Genomic DNA, 20,635 nt, shown 5'->3' with positions numbered 1-20,635 from the left:
CACGCCTACCACCAAATTTGTCTGGACGATAACTCAAAGCACTTAACTGCTTTTATCACTAGTGAAGGCACTTTCCAATTCACTAGACTACCTTTTGGGCTAGTCTCAGCTGCTAGCGTATTCCAGAGACTTGTCTCTGAAGTCTTTAAGGGTCTTGATAAGGTGCTATTTTTTCAAGACGATATCTTGATTTATGGTAGTTCATTACAGGAACACAACAAAATTTTACATGATGTGTTACGTAGAGTAGATGAGGCTGGGTTGACCTTAAGAAAAGAGAAGTGTGCCTTCCTATTGAAAGAGATAGAATACCTAGGTTTTTGTTTGTCAGAGGATGGCATTAAACCCAAAAAGAATCTAATTGAAGCTATTGAGCTAGCACCCTCCCCAGTTGATAAGGATCAACTTCGGTCCTTTATGGGCTTAATCGAGTTCTACTCGAAATTTGTAAGAGATTTTGCCTCTAAGACAGCTTCTCTTAGATCCTTGCTCAAAAAGGGTGTCAAGTTTAGCTGGACCTCTGATCACGAATCCTGTTTCAAATTGATTAAGAAGGAACTCAAATCTGCTAACGTCCTCACCCCTTTTGACACTACTCGGTCCTCCATCTTGATGGTGGACGCAAGTGCCATTGGTTTGGGCGCTGTTCTTTTACAGAAACATGGCGGTGTTGAAAAGACAATTGCATTCGCATCTAGACCTTTGTCCTCTTCTGAGTCTAACTACTCGGTAATAGAGCGTGAAGCTCTTGCCGCGGTCTGGGGTACAAGTTACTTTCGAACCTACTTGTGGGGTTACAAGTTTGTTTTACGTACCGACCACAAACCCCTTGTCAACGTCCTTGCTCCTGGTGGAGCTGGTAAGGGTTCTCCCAGGTTGGCGAGACTAGCTTCTCGTTTACAGGACTTTCAGTGTGAGGTTGAATTTATTCATGGGTGGAAAAACATCCAAGCGGATTGTCTGTCTAGGCTCCCTATACCTTCCACTGACTGTAGTTCTGAAGTCAAGTCCGACGACCTTGCAGTTGCTGTTATGGAGGATGTCTTGTCTGTGGGTGGTGGCACATTTACCCGTGATGACTGGTCCAAGGGTATGGAGGAGGATCTGACTTTGAAGGCCGTTATCAGTCTCATTTCTAATGGTACTAGGAGAGAAAGTACTGTTAGTCCTTCTGTCAGACCCTTCCTAAAAATTTTGGATGAACTTTCTTTAGAAGGAAAAGATGTTCTAATGCGGGGTGATCGTTTTGTCCCCCCTGTTCTGTTAAGAAAGAGAATTCTGGACTTGGCCCATGAGGGACACTTGGGTCAAAGCCTCACGCAACGTTGTGTCAAATTGAACTTTTGGTGGCCCTCTATTGATAATGACGCAGTGGATTGTGTGTTGAGATGTAGTTTTTGTAAGGAGGGTGAGAAGCGCCTCAAAGTTTTAGGCTCCCACTCCACTCACAAGATTACCTTTGAGAATACTCCCTGGCATAGTGTATGCATTGACTTCATAGGCCCTATGTGTGAGCTTCCCACTGATCACCGGTTTGCTATTGTTCTTATCGACTGTTTTTCAAAATGGTTGTGTGTACAGTTTGTAAAGGAAATCACTACAGATGCTACCATTAAGTTTTTGAGGGGCATTTTTAACAACGAAGGGTATCCTTCTGTTCTCATTTCAGACAACGGGACGCAACTCACGTCCTCTAAAATGGCTTCTTTTATTAATGGTTGTGGCATCAGGCATCAGAAGACGAGTCTTTACAACCCACAGGGCAACGGCCTTTGTGAAAGGGTGAATCGCCTCATTAAGGGCGTGATTCAGATGTTTGTGGAGTCCGGCTGTTTTTCCGATGAGCGTGTCCAGGAATTGGTCTGGGCTTATCGCTCCACACCCCATAAGTCTGGTGATAAGTCTCCTTTTGAGCTAATGCGTGGTCGCACACCAGTGAGCAAATTGACCCCTTCTTGGCTGAGTTCTAGCGGTGAAATTCCTTTAACCCATGACAGTGCCTCCTTGCCCATTTCCGTGGGCGACTTGGTCAAGGTTAAGCCGGGCAGACTTACTAAGGGTCTTAGTAAGTTTAGAGGCCCCTACAAAGTCAGGAAGGTTTTCCCCAACTTCATTGTATTAGCCAATGGTGAGAGTTGGAATTACCGGAGGGTAGCCCTCTACCAGAAACGTAAAGTTTCTTCTTCTGATGACCTGTCTCCTGCCAAAGTGGATGGCTGTAATGGTTACTTATTGTCCTCTGGTTGTCCTCCTTCTCCCATTCCCTTGTCAGCTAGTCGGGGGGAGGTGGGTGGTGGTGATGCCTCCACTTCCTCGTGTACTTACCACAATAGGTCTGTGCTTGATTTCAGTTCTGCTTCTCTTGCTTCTCCTTCTGTACCTTGTACTCCTGCTCCTCCTTCCTCTTCTTTAGCTGATGTCTGCCTGAGGAGCCCTCGCTCCCGCCGCCCACCCATGTATTTGAATGACTATGTGCATTAGTGTTTCTTTTCCCTTTTTGTTCCTGTCTTTTCTTTTCATTGCAAGGAGAGGAGATATGTTGTACAGTGCTTTGCTCTTCCTTGAGCTAGCACTCTAGATCTCTTCTTGTGTTCTGCATTCTGGAGCGCTCCTTTGCCTTGTTGGCAGTTGGAGCTCTGGTTGGACGTGGAGCTGACCTACTATCTCTGTGCTGCAATAATGCTTATCCAAAGCTTACCTGTGCCTGTGGATCTTCCTTTCATTTACATCAGGGGTGTTCTCGGCAAGTCGACAGTTGGGTTGTGACACTGTGCCAATAAGTGAGAAGAGAGGGGCAAGACCACAATATATGGAGTTGGTCTGAATTACCCATGACATTGCGGGAGCAGGCAATGTCAGCATGGTGGAAGTAGCAGTTGATTTTGGTGGAGATTAAATAGGCCCGGAGTACAACATAAAAGTGTATTAGGCGACACCTCTTATTGTGCGGTAAATTGGTGAGGCTCGCTCGTAAAGCAGCATATTCCTTGTTTGTACAGGGCCGGGTGAGATCGCCCCCTCAATGGGCCCGTAGGGCTGCATGTGAAGGTGCTGTATGAATCTGCAGCAAGGCAGCCAGTCAATGAACTAAGTGCCTACCCGATCCCATAACTTGTAAGTATTATACTGCTAAGCGAGTCGATACCTCAGTAGTCCAATCGTCCCATGATCGGGTCAGCGACACCAGCAGGGAATTGTATAACAGGAACTGTCCTGGCGGTAGCTCGAACTTGCCCATTAGTGTTTCATAAGATGTGAGTGCACCATCACTGTAGAGTTCACCCAGTGTGTCTAATCCAATGGAATGCTAGGTTATGAGTTCCGCTGTGGAGGTAATGGTGGCATTTCTGGAAGTGGGAGGGCTAATGCTGGTGCATAGGGAGTCACTGAGCACAAAAGGTAGAGCCTCAGGGGCTGCATTGTTGTTCTACACCCAACAGCAGGGAGTCCCACATTTTAGTCGGAGTGGTTTGGTGAAACAGGTGAAGGATTCGAGTCAATGTCCAGGGCGGTAATGCAGTGGGTGTGCCGGACAACTCCTGGCCAGAGAGCAATTTGGCCACCCACTGCAGCTTAGATGCGAGATAATATTGTTCTAGCTTCAGTACCGCCAGACCACCTTGGTCCAGGGGCGAGTATTTTTTCGCCAGCCCACTCTGCAACACCCAGAGTTCCAGATGAATTCCGTGAACTTTATCTTGAAGTCTTGGAAAAATTTGGTCAGAACATATTGTGGTCATTTTGAAAAAATAATATTAGAGTCGTTGGAGGACCACCATCTTCAGCAGGGCCACCTGACCCATCACAGACAGCAGTTGTGTTTGCCAGAAAGCCATCTGAGCTCTGACAGATGTGGCCGCATGCATGAGGTTGCCATCAAACAGATTCTCTGGAGAATGGTACATGCAGAGGCCCAAGTACCGTAATGTTCTGGGCTACCACGGTATAGGCACTCCAGGAAAGGCAAGACATGGGTCCGACATGCCCAGTGTAAAGAGGAATAGGCATGATTTTGCCCAGTTGATTAAAGGGGGTTGATTAAAAGGGGTGCAGCACCATGATGATTGTGTCGGGATGTTATGGATGTCTCAGTGGTATAGGAGGAGATCATCTGCAAAAACATTATAGTCTGCACAGCTAGCAATTCTATTTCGCTAGCGAAGAGAGCAGGATGGAGAATGGGCAGCCCTGCCAGGTGCCCCTGCCAACCGATATCAGCCTGGAGATAGAGGAGCCAGTTTTGACTCTAATCAGATCATATCACGCCAGTGCCTCAAACAGGAAAAGTCAATCTTGAGAACCAAATGCATTTTTGAGGTCTAACACAGGTATTCTGCTCGGACCAATGTTGCAGTGAATAGTCATGATGCTGAAGAAATACCTTAGGTTCAAGGAGACATTGCGGCTTGGCATGAACGCGTTTTGATCTGGGTGAGTCAGAGTTGAAACTAGAGGCGCTAGTCGGTTCACAAGGATTTAGCCAGGACCTCATAATCTGTATTTAGCAGTGTCAGTGGCATGTATGATCCCACTTTGTGGGGTCCTTGTCGGGCTTGGGGAGGAATAGTAACCATGGGGGATCCAGCAGGGGATAGGCTTTATTAAATTCAGCTGGCAAGCCATCCGAGCCCAGGGTTTTGCCAATGGCAAACACGTGAATACTTCCTGCATTTCAAACTGTGTGATAGAGTCATCTAGTTCTGCTCTCTGCTCACTCATGATACAAGGTAACAAAATTGAGGAGAAAAATGTATTGAGTACGCCGGGGTCAACCACAGTGGTTGACTGATATAAGGATGCCTAATGGCACGTGAGCACTGTGTGTATCTCATTCTGGTTATAAAGTAAAGTGCTGGTGGTGGAGCGCAATAATAGTATAGGAGAACAGTCCTGGCCAGTGAGCTGCATAATTGAGACATCGTAGGTTCTCCTGCAAGGACACGTATTCTCTGCGCGTGTTTGCTAATAGTTGTAGCTCAGTCGGAAAAATTATGGAGAACAATGCACGGCATAGTGCAGATGGAAGGTGGGTCTATACAACCAACAATTGCAAGCCTATTTGTGCCCTCCCATGTACCAACCACCAAAATGATACTCTGGATAGCAGCACTATGGTCCCTCTGAGAGAGACCAGTGCTGGATCAGGGAATAATTGTAACAGTAATATTCCAAAAGCATGCCCTGAGTCTCATCTGCCACCGGTAGCCCCCCAAAGCATAAGTCTTTGTGCACAGAACAGGATGATCTTAAAGGTACTATTGATGTGATATTTGGTGACTTTCCAACACAGGACTCCTTTTAGGGAGCAGAGAGGGGTATGGGGGAGGAAACAGACACTGTTACAATAAACGTAATTTCCCATCAGCTCTAGGCCCCTATTCGATGGCCATCAATGAGGAGGGTCCCTCTCTCCCAATGGGCCCGGTGAAAGATTTTTTTTAGTAACTGTTAGATCAGATCCTTCTAGTCAAGGCAACATCTCCTTAAGTAATGATGATCTTTCAGACACAAATAGAAGTATCTAATGGAGAATTTATGATTGCGAAAACTAAAGAAATCTTCACGAAAAAAGAAAAAGGGGAGTAAGGGGAGTAAGAAGAGGAATAGTCAACAACTGAAATGGGATTACTCAGCCACCCAATTTACCTATCATGATGGAAATAATTAACCCTGGGCGGAGTTGGCGGAGTGGGGCTTCGCGGAGCTACGCGAAGTGGGCGAGAAACTACGCCCACCTCCGCACTCCGCGTAGCCCCACTCCGCAAACACCACTGGCCGCCAGCCCCGCCACCCGCCTCCCTCCCGCCCTCCCTAAATACTTTAAATTAAAGGAATAAATTAATTTAAAACGCACTTACCTTGCCCGCCGCTGCCCGCCGCGTCCCCGGGGCTCGCTATCTTCCGTCTTCTTTACTAATGCGCATGCGCGGGCGGCCGCGCATGCGCATTTCTCACGAGAAAATGCGCATGCGCGGCCGCCTGCGCATGCGCATTAGGAAAGAAGACGGAAGACGGAAGATAGCGAGCCCCGGGGACGCGGCGGGCAGCGGCGGGCAAGGTAAGTGCGTTTTAAATTAATTTATTCCTTTAATTTAAAGTATTTAGGGAGGGCGGGAGGGAGGCGGGTGGCGGCCAGCTACGCTCCGTCTGCGGAGCGTGCGTAGTGCCGCCTGGCTACGCCCGCTCCGCAAAATGCGGAGTAGGCGGCACTACGCACAATCCGTGCACGGAGCGTAGCTGGCCGCCCACCCCTAGAAATAATCCTGATCACGATCCAAATGATGTAGATACTTCGAGTATCGGAACCAGAGCTATACCTTATTAGACAAAGGAACCCTCCCTTACCGCCATCTTTTTGTCTAATATACAAATGCAGACAGAACCCAAAATGAAAGTTGCCGGGCGAGAATTGCCTCTTATACTCTATAGGAGGGATCCGGAAACTGAATAAAACCTGTGCGATTATCACTGACCGACTAACAATGGTGAAAGGTCGGACAGAGAACCTTGAGACATAGTTTGACTCTCTGAAAACCCAAAGCACCTCTCAAGGAGCTCTCATGTCTGATGTTATGTTAAAGTTGGAAGATCAAGAGAACTGACAGCTGAGGAACAATTTACGCTTTCTTGAGATCCTGGAGGGGGCCGAGGGGGGCAATTCCAGGCACTTTCATGGTGAATCTTTTAAAAGGTGCATTTCCTGATCTGATTAAATGGGACTGGGACATGGAAATTCAAAAGACTCACCGGTTCCTCCTAATGCTGAAGAACCGGTCAATGAATGAAACAGAAAGACCCAGAGCAATGCTGGTGTATTTTGGTAACTTTCTGCTGAGGCAATTTGTTTATGATAGGCTTATCCAAATGCCCAAAAATCTCATGAAGGAGTACCTTATTTGGCTGAACTCTATTTTGAACATGCAACTGTTGAGCGAAGATGGCGTCTCTGACATTTGTTTGCTCCTTTCAAAAAATATAGGGACAGAGGTCTATCTCCAAAATCCTGCCAGTTTAAAAAATATTGCTAATGAGCAAACTTGTAGCTTCACTTCCGAGATTCAAGCTCAAGAATATTTAAAAGAATTTAATCAGGGGAGAGGTAGTAGTAGTTTACCAAAGTGAAATATATAATGGTGATTTTTCAATGAGCAATCTTTAGTTGGTAATCAGAAGCTATTAAGATGTTCATTTTTTCCTTTGGCATGGGGGATGGGGTAGTTGGTCAAATGCTCATCACTCAGGCTTCTCCTGAGTGCTTGGTTGTTTTGGGGGGGTGGGGTTGGGGCTAGGTGTAGGTGGGGAGTGGGTTGAACACACACAACCATTGGTTTATGTTTAAAGGATCAAATGTTTCTGTTTTGCTGGTTTTCTTTCTAACCGACAAGATTAGAATTATTTTCAACACATTTATAAGTGGTATAGAGAGGAAAGGATTATGGTTGTTCTGATGACAGGAATGAGGTAATTAATGATTGACACACTGAATATCTATGGGCTAAATGATTCTAGGAAAAGGCAAAATGTTTCTCAGGGGCTCCAAATACTACATGCAGACATTATCTGTCTGCAAGAAACTCACATAGAGAAGGCACAAAAGGGTTTGCTAATGAGTTTAGGCTACAGATTAATCAGGGGAACAACTCAAGGAGCCCTTACCCTTGGGGTTGCAATTTTAGCCCGCTGTAATAAGCTACAATTTAATCAAATGTGGGAGTATCCATTGGGACGATGGTTTAATGAATGAAATGAATGAATGAAAATTAATTTATACAGCGCGGTTGCTGCCCTGGGGCGTCCAAGCGCTAAGGAACCAGAAGGGGGTGTAGTGAGACTGGCAGAACTGGGAGGAGGGGAAGGGGGCTGAAATGATTACGGGGATTTGAACAGATGTGTTTTAAGTTGCTTGCGGAAGGAGGCAAGGTTAGGATTTGATCTCAGGTGAAGGGGAAGGGAGTTCCAGATTTTTGAGGCGTTGAAGGTGAACATTCTTCCGCCTGCTCTAGTCCTTTTAATTCTGGGGACTGTTGCCATAAAAGCCTGACTAGAGCGTAGGTCTCTGCCTGGATGATATTGGCTAACTAGGCTACGCATGATTTTGGGGCCCGAGTCCCAAAAGGCCTGGTGGGCGATGCACATTGCTTTAATGTGGCTTGTAGGTCTTGTTGCTCTTCTTCCATTTCATTATGTTGAGTTTATGGCAGTATAGTTTATGACCCCGAAGTACTTGACTGGTCAGATAATGAGTTAGCACAGTGGACTTTGCCTATCATATTGTGTGGGGATTTAACCCCTTCGGTGCTCATGACGAGCTCAGCTCTTCATGAGGCACGGTGCTTGTGTGCTAATGACGAGCTGAGCTCGTCATGACCACACCCATTTCTATTATGGTCCAGCACAGCAGGGAAATATCTCAAGCAGCCAAGGTGTTAAGTATTAATTTACCAAGTAACTGTGTCATGAGTCAGAGACATACAGGGAGAAAAAGAAAAGTATTTCAGTCTTTATAGAATTCATGCCAGATACATGGGCTTAGGGACTTTTGGTCCAGTTTTATCTTTTTTTCAGCAAAAAAGGTTTCTCCCTGGAGTTTTGTTGAGGGAACTGCTATACAATTAAGAATATCAGAAACATATGAAAGAGTGGATTCCTGAATGTTTGACCAGGAACATGGGGAGTGCTTCGTTAGGAATTGTCTGGGATTCCTCTAAAGCTTGTATATGGGGGGTAAACCACTTTGTTCCCCTGGAAAAAGGGGAAGGATAAGAAATGTATTTTGCACGATGGTCAGCAGAACTTGGCTCAAGCTGTAGAAAATCTAGTCATAGCACTGCAACAGAAGAATGGGGTAGAAGAGAACCAAGCAGAGGTTGTGTTGGCCGAGGTTACAATTGTCGAAAATTCTTGCTAAAAAATCAGGAGACAAATTAATGGCACACAGGGAAAAAGTATACTAATGTAGTGAAAAGTTAGGACATAAATTAGCAATAAGACCCAGACAGAAACTGACACGTAATTAAATCTCAGTAATTTGGGATTCCCTACATGGTTTGGTGTCAGATCCAATTAAGATTTGAACTTCCTTTCAGAACTATTATCAAACACTTTATTCAGAGGGATCTAAGAAAGAGACTCATCAAATACAGGATTTAACCTGGTGATATCTAGATTACACTATGCCGGAATGACTGACTAAGGAAGAACATGTTATAAAACAGGGGGTAACCCAATTTAGTCGAAGGACCTGGGTATCAAGTATTATAAAGAACAAATGGTCCTTGACAAAAATTTAACATGTAACAGAATTACAGCCTTAATTCAAGTAATCTTTAGTCCGCTCTAGATTAAATCTATATAGTTCTCCAAGCAACCGATCTCACGCATTGCGAGACCGCAACCCCCGTGTGACGTGTAGACGCTGGTTACTTAGCAACCGGCAGGTGGCGGCGATTACGTTCGCTTCCGCATTCCCCAGACGCGAAGACGAAGCAGCGAGGTCAGCAGCGTTTAGAGAAGAGTTGAATTTCTCCGCGCTTTTTCGAATAATTCGAGGTACGTTGACATTGAAGGTCTGGGCATGAGATATATGTCAAACATAGACCCACGCTATAGCCAACCAATATTCGTCACTAATAGAGATGCCTTTTTGCTCTCTTTTCTAGTGAACACTTTGACCATTTGGCTGGAAATCACCGCCCGTAATAACTGGTGGTGAGTATGATTAAAGTCTCGTTGTTATTGGAGTAGCCTCACATGCCAGGGCTCACTCTGTTAGTGCAGTTCGATACATAGGCAATTGATAATTTAGTATGAGATGTAATTTATCCGCCTCTGATATATGATTAATTGAATGTTTGTGGCAATGGCTGCAGGATACGGTCCTAACTAAATAATGCCTCACTCATAGGAGTATTATTTTCATATGTATATCCTGATTCCTTTGGGACAATATGAGTAGCACTAATGGCTACCGCATTTCTTCCTTCATTTTCAGCGCCTATTCAAATAACCTTGGTGCGGACAAAACATCGCATGTATGGTAGTTCACCACATAAGGGTGAGTGTAATTCCATGCCCTCCAGGCTATAAATTTAATTATTGCTATGAATTAAAGATACTTAGCCCTAGCTTTGTTTGTTGTTACAGGTGCCCATTGACATTGTTTTTTTTATACTGCGTGCACATTGAAATTCCCAGTCCCTCCCTCATCCCGTCCTGATGAAGACCCTGATTTGAGGAATTAAGCCACCCGGTTTACGTGTGGGTCGAAACGTCGACATTTTCCCTTTGGAGCCTGCATCTATTAGTTTTTGCCCCCCTTCTCCCCCCTTTCCCTCCTAATCCTCTTGCCAGTAGTGCAAATCAAGGACAATGGAGGCTGCGTTTGAAAACTAGAAGCTAGTAAAAAAGAATCAATTTTTTTACAAGCGTTGGTTAGGGCAGGCTCATTCTTGTATATAAATAATTCTACACTTTGTTTCTCTGATCTCTTTGATCAATCACTTGAGCACAAACCTTTACCTTTCTCTGTGCACGTTCATCTTTTTATACTACGAAAGATTTTGTTGATTATAATATGTAAATATTTGTATTTTGATTTGCAAAAATACTTTTTTCAAATTATATATTAAACTAGAGAATCCGGCTGGATTCAATTGAATTCTCAAATGTTTGGGTACTTTTTATGTATAAACTTGACAATTTGGGCTAATGTATCTATTTAACCAACTATATAGATTTAATCTAGAGCGGACTAAAAATTACTTGAATTAAGGCTGTAATTCTGTTACATGTTAAGGAAGAACATGAGCAGCTCGGTGGCCCTCTGTCTTGGGATTAGATCTTTATGCCTATGTCCAGTCTACCTGATCGGAAAGCTGCAGGCACAGACTTAATTCCCACAGAATGTTATAAAATGTTGTGGATCAAAAATAGAATTTTATTACAACTCTGAACACATTTTTAATGGGGCAGCCCCTTCCCCCAATGATGGGCTTGGGCTAAAATAATAATTTTCCACAAAAATAACAAATCTGCTCAGGAGCTTGCCCATATCACCCAATTACGTTAATCAATGGGGATCCAAAAATCTACTGAAAACATATATTTACTCGTTTATCTCAGGTGATTGACAGGATAGTGTTCAAATGACAACATGGATTTATCCCTGGGAGAAGCACGAAAGATCATATTAGAAGGATCATTTCCATATTTGATGCCGGGCAGGTATCAGGGGACACTATAAGTGTGATTATGCTTGATGCCGAAAAAGCTTTCAATAGGATCTCCTGTCATTTCCTCTGGGCTTCTTTGCAAAAGAAGGGGATTGGCCCAGATGTTATAAGGGCAGTTAAAGCACTGTATGTTGAGCCAGCCGCCAGTGTTTTAATCAAAGGGAAAATGACTGAGCAAGTTATGTTTTTAAGGGGGGACATGGCAAGGCTGTCCATGCTCCCCTTTATTATCCATGTTGTGTATTGACACTTTTATAAAGAGCCTGGAATTTAATACCAATATTCCCTAGGTTTTATTGCTTGGGTATGACACAAAGTTTTAGCCTACGCTGACAACATAGCTCTGGCCACTCCTGACCCGGAAATGTCTATTAAGGCAGTAGAAAGAAGCCCAGATCTTTGGGTCTATATCATGGTATTCTTCATATAAAGACAAAAATCAAGATATTATTAATGAGAATATCTCCCTGGTAGGCAATAGACAGGTTGAAAGTGCAGTCTATCTAGGTGTCTCTCTAAAGGCCAATCTAAATGAGATTATTAATGTAAATGTATTCCCCTTAGCAGAAAAAACAAAAAAATCATTGTATAGGCTGAATACTTTGCATCCTTTACTGGTGGGTAGATGCAGTATGATTATGATGATTTTTCACCTTAAAATTCTGCACTTAATGATAGCTATTCCACTTGCTTATCCACTCAATGTTGAAGAAATTCGATAGTATCTGTTCACAATTTCTTTGGGTGACAAATGCAAAAAGAACAATTGATGGGCAGAATGCAGAACAATATCATACATTCACCCCAGTACAGAGATCTGGGTCTAAATCCTTCGTTTTTTAGCTCACCATGCCATTCCAGTTTGGACCCAGTCATCTGCAAATCAGTCTTGACCCTGCGCCCAATGGAAACAGTCCAGGCCGAAACTGCCAGGCCAGGTCCTCCCTGGTCTGAAAACAAGCATCCTAGGACCGGATTCGGGCTTTCAGCCCTTATCAGCCATGATACCGTAAATAAACCGTAAATTGATACTTGTATAGCGCACTACTCACCCGCAAGGGTCTCAAGGCGCTTGTACGAATACCGCTGTGGAACCCGTCCTGGCTTTCCCTGTGAGGCGTCCACTCCTGGGCACCCCCAGGGTGAAGGCCAGGCATCCTTAGCGTTGTAGGGGGCGTTGTGGAGATTAAGCAAGCTATTGCCCAGAGTTGCAGAGTGGAACTCTATGATTAGAATAGGCACTGAGGCGAGAATTATCAGGTCTGTGGAATTTTTGAGCCCAAGACCTGCCGAGGCGGGGAATTGAACCCTGGTCCCGGCCTAGACCTCTGCATCAGGGTCTGCCGCTCTAACCATTGAGCCACACTTCTCCACCATTGAGCCACACTTCTCCACGTCTGGATAGCTTAACTCCAGTGGCATGGAGAGCACAGGACCCACGTCTGGGCATACCCGTCCCACTCAGGGTGGCAAATGCAAAAAGAACAATTAATGTGCATAATGCAGAACAATGTCATACATTCACCCCAGTACAGAGATCTGGGCCTAAATCCTTCGTTTTTGTTGCTCACCATGCCATTCCAGTTTGGACCCAGTCATCTGCAAATCAGTTTTGACCCTGCGCCCAATGGGAACATTCCAAGCCGAACTGCCAGGCCAGATCCTCCCTGGACGGAAAACAAGCATCCTAGGACCAGTTTCGGGCTTTCAGCCCTCATCAGCCAGGATAGCTTGACTCCCGTGGCATGGAGAGCACAGGACCCACGTCTGGGCATACCCATCCCACTTGGGGTGACAAATGCAAAAAGAACAATTGATGGACATAATGCAGGACAATGTCATACATTCGCCCCAGTACAGAGATCTGGACCTAAATCCATCGTTTTTTGCTCCCCATGCCATTCCAGTTTAGACCCAGGCATATGCAAATCAGTCTTGACCCTGCGCCCAATGAGAACAGTCCAGGCCAAATTGCCAGGCCAGGTCCTCCCTGGACTGTAAACAAGCATCCACATCAACACAATACAAAAATCAGCACAAACTAATATTAATGAAAAACTTCACAAATGTTCCTTTATTCTTATTTTCTTCACAGGGTAAGCAACGCTTTTTGTCCTATTATAGGACTTCTTCAGGGCTCGTCCAAAAATTCTTTCAAGTACACAAATGTATGTGCTCCACAGGTTCAATGAAAAGAAAAAGGGCTTCTTCTGAGCTCATTAGAGACTTCACTTGACCAGTGGTATGAGTATGCGGTATCTTCCAGATGCCATTGTCGTATTAGAAAAATGTGCTAGAAACAAAAGTCCTATTCTGAGCACATGGTAGGCTCGAGTTCCCCTATTAATGAATAAAATATACCCATCCATCACCAGCCGCAGTTGAGCTGTGCCCATGATGGAGCGGTTCCCTCATGGCCCCGCCCGCTTAATAGAATGCGCCGCGCAGGCGCGAAATCAGGAATTGCTCCGTCATCAGCACAGCGCCACCGCGGCTGATGACAGAGCGGTTCCGTCATCAGCACGGTAAGGGTTAAGTGACAGAGAATGCCTGGCTCACTTTTGCCAGGATCCTCCTCAACATGCACTTAAAGAGGAGAACGGCAATGCAAGATTGTTTTTTTTGTAACTCACCCCATGTCAACCATTCTATCATTATTAGTTTGGTGTCTAGCAGCACTTTATGAACTGAGAGAGTGTTCTAACCTTTTTAATTTCACAAGTCTGCTACTGCAACGGTCATTCACCTTCTGAACCCCGGCATGGTTAGTTTGGGGGTGTTCCAGGTAACCACTCGGGGAGGGATCAGGGACAATGTGCTGTGCCAAAAAAGTGCTGCAAATCTGGATTGTGCTGCACATGATACGCAATCGCAGATTACATCAGCAAGCAGCCATGATGACGTTACAAAAGGTAGAACTGCCGTAATAGCTCACCCAGTTAAGGTTTATTTCTTGCATTCCTGATTTGTAGTCCCTTAGTTTAGTCAGTTATAAAAGTGGGAATGCAAAATCCTTGCCTATATCAGCTACTTGTGTATGAACCTGGGATAGTTGTTTAGAGCTTCGTATAGAGGGGTAAACAGGCAAGGGCAAAGTGAGAACAATATTTAGAAATGGGACTGAATGAGACATTGGGGAATAGGTCGAATGATTTCTGTAACTCAAATAACCACAGGTCTGATTAACAGCATACCAAGAGCCTCTGCTGTCAGGGATTGCCTCAGATGAATGTCACAAAACAAGCCGTGCAGCATGCACAGCTCTCAAAGTGCATTGCATCAAGCTTTCATTTACATTTGGCCACACCCAGTACAAGAATAGAACAAATTAGATATGTTTTATGCTCTGAATACAGAACTGCTTCTCTATAGAATGCTGCATTTATGATAACTGGATCTGTGTGGTAGTATGTGAACAGTTTCTCTCCAGGGTGCGATTTCAATAACATAATGCTCCCGTTATGGTGCCTAGTAATGAAACAAAGGGATTTGAATGGCAAAAAATGAGGTTCTACTGTGCTGAGCGATTTCATGTTGGAGTCATGCCAACATTTTCAATGATATAAAGGTTTGATTAACTAGTCTTTTAGTGGTTTTTGTAATCTGTTGTCCTGGCCTTTATAAGTCTGTGCAAAGTACTAGTGGTTTATCTGGGTAATCATGTGTAATGTAATGTAAAGCACATTTCTATAGCGCTCCTATCACTCCAGGGAGTATCTTGGCGCTTAACCAACCCAGATGGACGGGTAGGGGGCAAGATGATGAGTGACCTATTGCATCACACTACTAGATCAAGGCTCTGCAGGCGACATCGGTTAAAGAAAAGACCCAAGTTTTTAATGCTTTCCTGAAGTGGGTCTCCTGGGATAATGCTCTTAGGGAGGGTGGTAACTGATTCCAGGCCTTAGCGCCCAGAAAGAAGAGGGATCTGCCACCTCTTGTAGTCAGCTTGAAGCGAGGGATAGTAAGCAAGTTCTGGCTAGCAGATCTCAGACAGCGGGTGGGGTGATATTTCTTAAACCCGTTGCAGAGGTATTTAGGTCCTTGCTGTTGGAACGCCCTGAACGTGATGACAAGTATCTTAAATAAGACCCTTTTACTAATAGGCAGCCAATGTAGCGCCTTCAGGGCCACTGAGGCTGAGGATCTACGTGGCCAGCGTAGTACTAGGCGCGCAGCGGCGTGTTGGACCATCTGCAATCGGTGCAGGACTGATTTGTTAGCTCCAGCATACAGGCCGTTGCAGTAGTCCAACCTGGAGTTAATTAAAGCCACAGCCACCGTTTTTCTGGCTGGCAGCGGGAGGAGATCGAAGAATTTCCTCAGTGCCTTTATAATCTGAAAGCAGGTCCCAGCTATAGTTACTGCTTGATTTTTAAAAGACAGTTGGTCGTCGAACTTGATACCCAAGTTCCGAGCTGATGTGATGGTGTTGGGAGGTGCTTCTGCTTCAGCAGGCCAACACCTCTTTGGGGAGAACAGATTGTGTTTCCCAAACGGCATGATCTCTGTCTTCCCGGCATTACATTTCAAATGGTTGTTAGTCATCCAGTTGAATGTCGCTGTTAGGCATTCCTTTAGATTTTCTTCAGCGCCTGGCCTGTCCCTGTCCAGCACCAGGATTAGCTGGGTGTCGTCAGCATAAGAAATTGTACTGATCTTAAAAGATGCGATCAGTTCCATAAGTGGGACCATGTACAGATTAAAAAGTACAGGGCTTAAACTAGAGCCCTGTGGTACCCCAGAGCTGACGACCTTTGCTTCCGACTGGAAAGGGCCCAGCACAGTGACCTGACGTCTGTTGCTGAGGAAATTCCTAAGCCATACCAGGGCTTGTCCCCCTACCCCTGCGGCAGCCAGCCGGTTCACTAAGATATGGTGTGAAACCGTATCGAAGGCTGCCGACAGGTCAAGTAGGATTAGGACGGCCTCTTTTCCCTGGTCCATGGCTGCTCTTAGGGTCTCTGCTGTGAACAGTAGGGCTGACTCAGTAGAGTGATATGATCGAAACCCTGACTGGTTGGGGTGTAGAATGTTATTCCCCTCCAGAAAGTTCGTTAGTTGAATGTTGGCGAATTTTTCCGCCAGTTTGAACACCTACGCCTCAGTTAGGGATTACCAAAATATGCCCAGCAAGGATTAGAACAGATGCTGTCTACTTCCAAGGAAGAGGGTCAATAATGAAATACCATGAAAGACATTTTAGTGTAGCTACACGGCTTGAAGTTATCTGTTGCATGTTGGTTACTGATATTCCTGGTGCATATTGCAATATGTGCTACATCATGAAATGAAATGAAAAAAGGTATTGATCAAGTGCAGTAATGTCCCAAGGCGTCTAGGCGCTGGCCTCAGATAGGTAAGTTGTGTAAAGAAGGAGAAATAAAATTATAGGTTAAATAACCATGTTTTAAGTGCCTTCCTGAAAGCTAGTAGATTAGTAGCCCCTTTCAATGTGAGAGGAAGAGAATTCCACAATTTGGTAGTGCCTGTAACAAAGCTTCTGCCACCCCAGTTGGTTTCATTAAATGTAGGCACCATGATATTGTGTTCTGCCTTGGACGGGAGTGGTCTGAGTGGGATATACCAGTGAAAGCAGTTCTTGGGATAATCAGGGTCATTGCATTGAAGAGATTTGAAGACAATGCACAGTGCTTTAAAATACATCTATACGCTTTTTAACTGGAAGCCAATGTAGGTGACTCAGTGCAGAAGACACTGATTTATATTTAGGAAGGCCTAGAAGAGGGCGAGCGGGTGCATTCTGTACAATTTGGAGTTTAGTCAAAGATTTCTTCCTGATGTTTATGAACAGGACATTGCAATAGTCAATCCTTGAAAGTACTAGGGGAGACATCACCGTTTTTTGATGTTCCGGGGGAATAAAGGGAAATATTTTTTTAAGGAGTTTTAAAGTGAAAAAAGAGGCCGATGTGTCACATTGACCTGTCCCTCAAAGGGTAGGTTGCTGTCAACGACCACTCCAAGATTCCTTCCTTCATCAACTAAGGTAGGTAAAGTTCCCAATTTCTGTGGCCTTCAAATAGGGGACCAGAAAGTAGTGTTCTTTCCAAACAGTATGACCTCTGTTTTGCTAGAGATAACATTTAAACAATTTGAGGCCATCCATTTTCTCACTTGCAGCATACAGTCCTGGAAGAGGAGAGCAGTCTCATCTGGGTTGTTGGCTGCCGATATCACTATCTGTGTATCATTGGCATAAGATACCACAGTAAATTCATGGGATTTAATCAATCTAGCCAGCAGGCCACATAAGCATTGAAAAGAGTGATGATCCCTGAGTTATGCCGCATGGTAAGGAAACGGTTGGGGAGCAACAATCTTTCAGAGCCACAAACTGCTCACAGTTCACAAGAAAGGAGGGAAATAGTGATAAAGAAGACCCTTTATCCCCATAGCTGTGAGACGATCCAAAAGTATGTTATGATTGACCGTGTCGAACGCTGCGGATGGGTCCAATAGGACTAATGCATGGTTGCCTCCGGCGTCGACCATTCGCCTCGCTTGTTCTGAGGCAGTGATCAAGGCCAGTCCGCTTCTGTGTTGGCCTCTGAAGCCGAATTGCTTGGAGTTGAGAAGTCCGTTCGTTTCAAAGGAAGCTGAATTTTCCACATTCATCGCCCTCTCGACCATTTTTGGTGGAAAAGGGTGTCAAGATGTAGGTCGATAACTGTTCAGATCTGAGTGATCTTTCACTGGCTTTTTTCAGGAGGGGAAGGACTGATAACATTTTTGCTTTTACTGAGAACTATGCCAGAGGTAAAATTTGATAAAAAATACTTACCAATAAGTGCTAGGTGTACCACTTTCAGGGGGCAGGGATCAAGTGGCAACCCCGACTTGGTTTGAAAGATTAGTTTGGTGACTCCTGCTACCTTAAGTATCGAAAAGGAGTCAAAGCAGGGGGTGCCCATATCAGAGTTCTCCAAAGGAGCCTCCATAAGAGTTACGGCAGCTGCTGAGTTCTGTGAGAAATTATTATAGATGTTTTTTATCTTAGCTTGAAAAAACATAGCAATTGAATTACAGAACTCTTGAATCACATTTGTGTTTTTATTTTCGGCCGCTTGACAAGACTTTTCACAGTGGCGAATAGTTATTTTGTTGAGTTGAATTAATTCCTAAGCCTGTAACAAGTGACACAGGCTGATACTGTTTTGCATATTATGGAGTCTCTGGTCGTAGAAACACCTCTGTATTCCCACAGCATCCACAGTCCTATCATAAGACAGATTCCCTACACAAAACATAGCATTATGGAAACACATCAGGACAGCTAAGATGTTACAAAATATTTTTCAAAATAAACAACCTGTTGTTAACTTTGATTTAATCATCACTGTGTTAGTATATTGCAGAGGTCTTCAAACTATGTTGCGCTGATCCCCCTTAAGCTAAATATTTTGAAGTCGGGTCCCCCTTCAAAACTTTATGGCAAGGACTGGAGGAGCTCAACTGAGCACAGGGCTTTGGGCTTGTGAGACCATTTGAGGAATAATTTTTTTCTGTAGCTCATAATCCACAGTAATGTGAGACTTAAAAGACTTAAAAGAGTAAATGCTTGAAACAAAAGCTGAAACTGATTAACACATGCAAATCCCGACTTTCTTTGGATAGTAAATCCTAGCATTACATTTTGCATTACAAAAGTAATGCAAACCTGTTGCAAAGCAAGGGGTGCCTTGGATGTTGGGGCCGGAGGGGTGCTGATTATACTTGATCTGTCAGCGTCCTTCATTTCAGTAACTCACTTAATTCTGCTGGCCAGTCTTCAAGTCATTGGAATTAGGAGTAACAGAGCACTTTTTAAGTGACTGTTACATTATATTACATAAGGAAATCTGGTTCCTACAGTGGCGCTGCACAGCTTTTCATTATATATATATATATATATATATATATATATATATATATATATATATATATATATATATATATATATATATATATATATTTTTTTTTTATTTTTTTTTTAGAGTTTTATAAAGCGCAAACTAGACCCGAGACATCGGGTATCAGATCGCTTTACATGAGCACATTAATTTTTGTTAGGCATGGAGAGATTAAGTGATTTGCCCAGAATCACAGGATGTTGAGCGTCGTTTCTGAGACTCGAACCCTGTTCCCCAGCTTCGAGGTTGACCGCTCTAGCCGTGAGGCTACATACTCTCCCCATCCTCTCTATTTGGGCACAATCCAGTGCAAATTGTGATTCACGCTGGATCATTAATACCAAGACACTTGCATCAGGTTTGTGTTAAAAAAGTAACACAAACCTGACACAAAGCCTTTATAAATCTAGGCCTAAATCATTTTTCTGCAGTCTGTCTTATGCTGTGTGTAATGACATTTTAAAATAATGACACATTCACAGTGCTTTCTGCGAAAAACAGGGACCCTGTAGAATTCTAAAAACATAAGTCACTATATAAACTGCCCCAAGCAGGATTTTCTCACACTTTGAGTGGCTTCCCACTGATTAAATTGCATTCATCCAGAGTGTGTGTGTTATTTTATAAATTCAAATCAGCTACTGAATATTTTGTTCTTAGAGTGCCAGTGATTGACCCTGCCACCACACTGACTGACCTCTGCCCCATGGCACTTAAAATCACAGTTCTCATGCTCATTTAATGCTCTTTGGCTGCATGTAAATGAAGATAGCCTGGAAGCGGGACAAATAAACAAGTTCGCGATTACAGGCCATCTTCATTTGCAGGATTTACAGGTCTTTACTGAGACATTGGTGACCCCTGAGAATGCAGCCACAGACCCCCAGGGGGGCGCGCCCCACAGTTTGAAGACCTCTGGTGTATTGCCTGGAAACAGAAGAGTTATCATTTGTAAACTCCTTATTGATGTCATAATTATAATTTCACAACTGCTTTATTAACCTTCTTGCTTTCTCAAATTTGCTTGAAAATCTACCATTTGCCCACTATTTAAAAAACATTTTCCTGGGAGGAGAACCCCTTGAAGCCTAGCTTATGACAGTCGGGCTCCCTCGCTACACTCGCTTGCCAGACAGCACTCATCACAAATGCTTATGCCTCACCACTTGCAAATGTCATCAGCCGCCACAGGCGGACACCTGACCACGCCATTGCTTTTGGAGCCTAGTAGTCTCCTGGAGCGTTAACTGTGTCTCCTGTAGGAGTGCACTATGGATGGTTCATCGCCTGAGTTAGGAGTAGATGGAGTATCTTGTGTGATTATATGAATGACCCTCAAGTTCCATGTAAGAATGCTATTGGGAGCATTAGTGCGGTGAAAGAAAGTCATGCCGTTGATGATCGTGCAATGGCCAATATTTGAACAATTGTAAACCAAAAGGCAAAAACTCAAAATTCCAACAGAGCAGAGCAACACCTGTTTCCGCCCAA

The sequence above is a fragment of the Lissotriton vulgaris genome, chromosome 11, assembly GCF_964263255.1.
Source record: "Lissotriton vulgaris chromosome 11, aLisVul1.2, whole genome shotgun sequence".
Taxonomy (NCBI): domain Eukaryota; kingdom Metazoa; phylum Chordata; class Amphibia; order Caudata; family Salamandridae; genus Lissotriton; species Lissotriton vulgaris.
Note: the sequence above shows the minus strand (reverse complement) of the source record.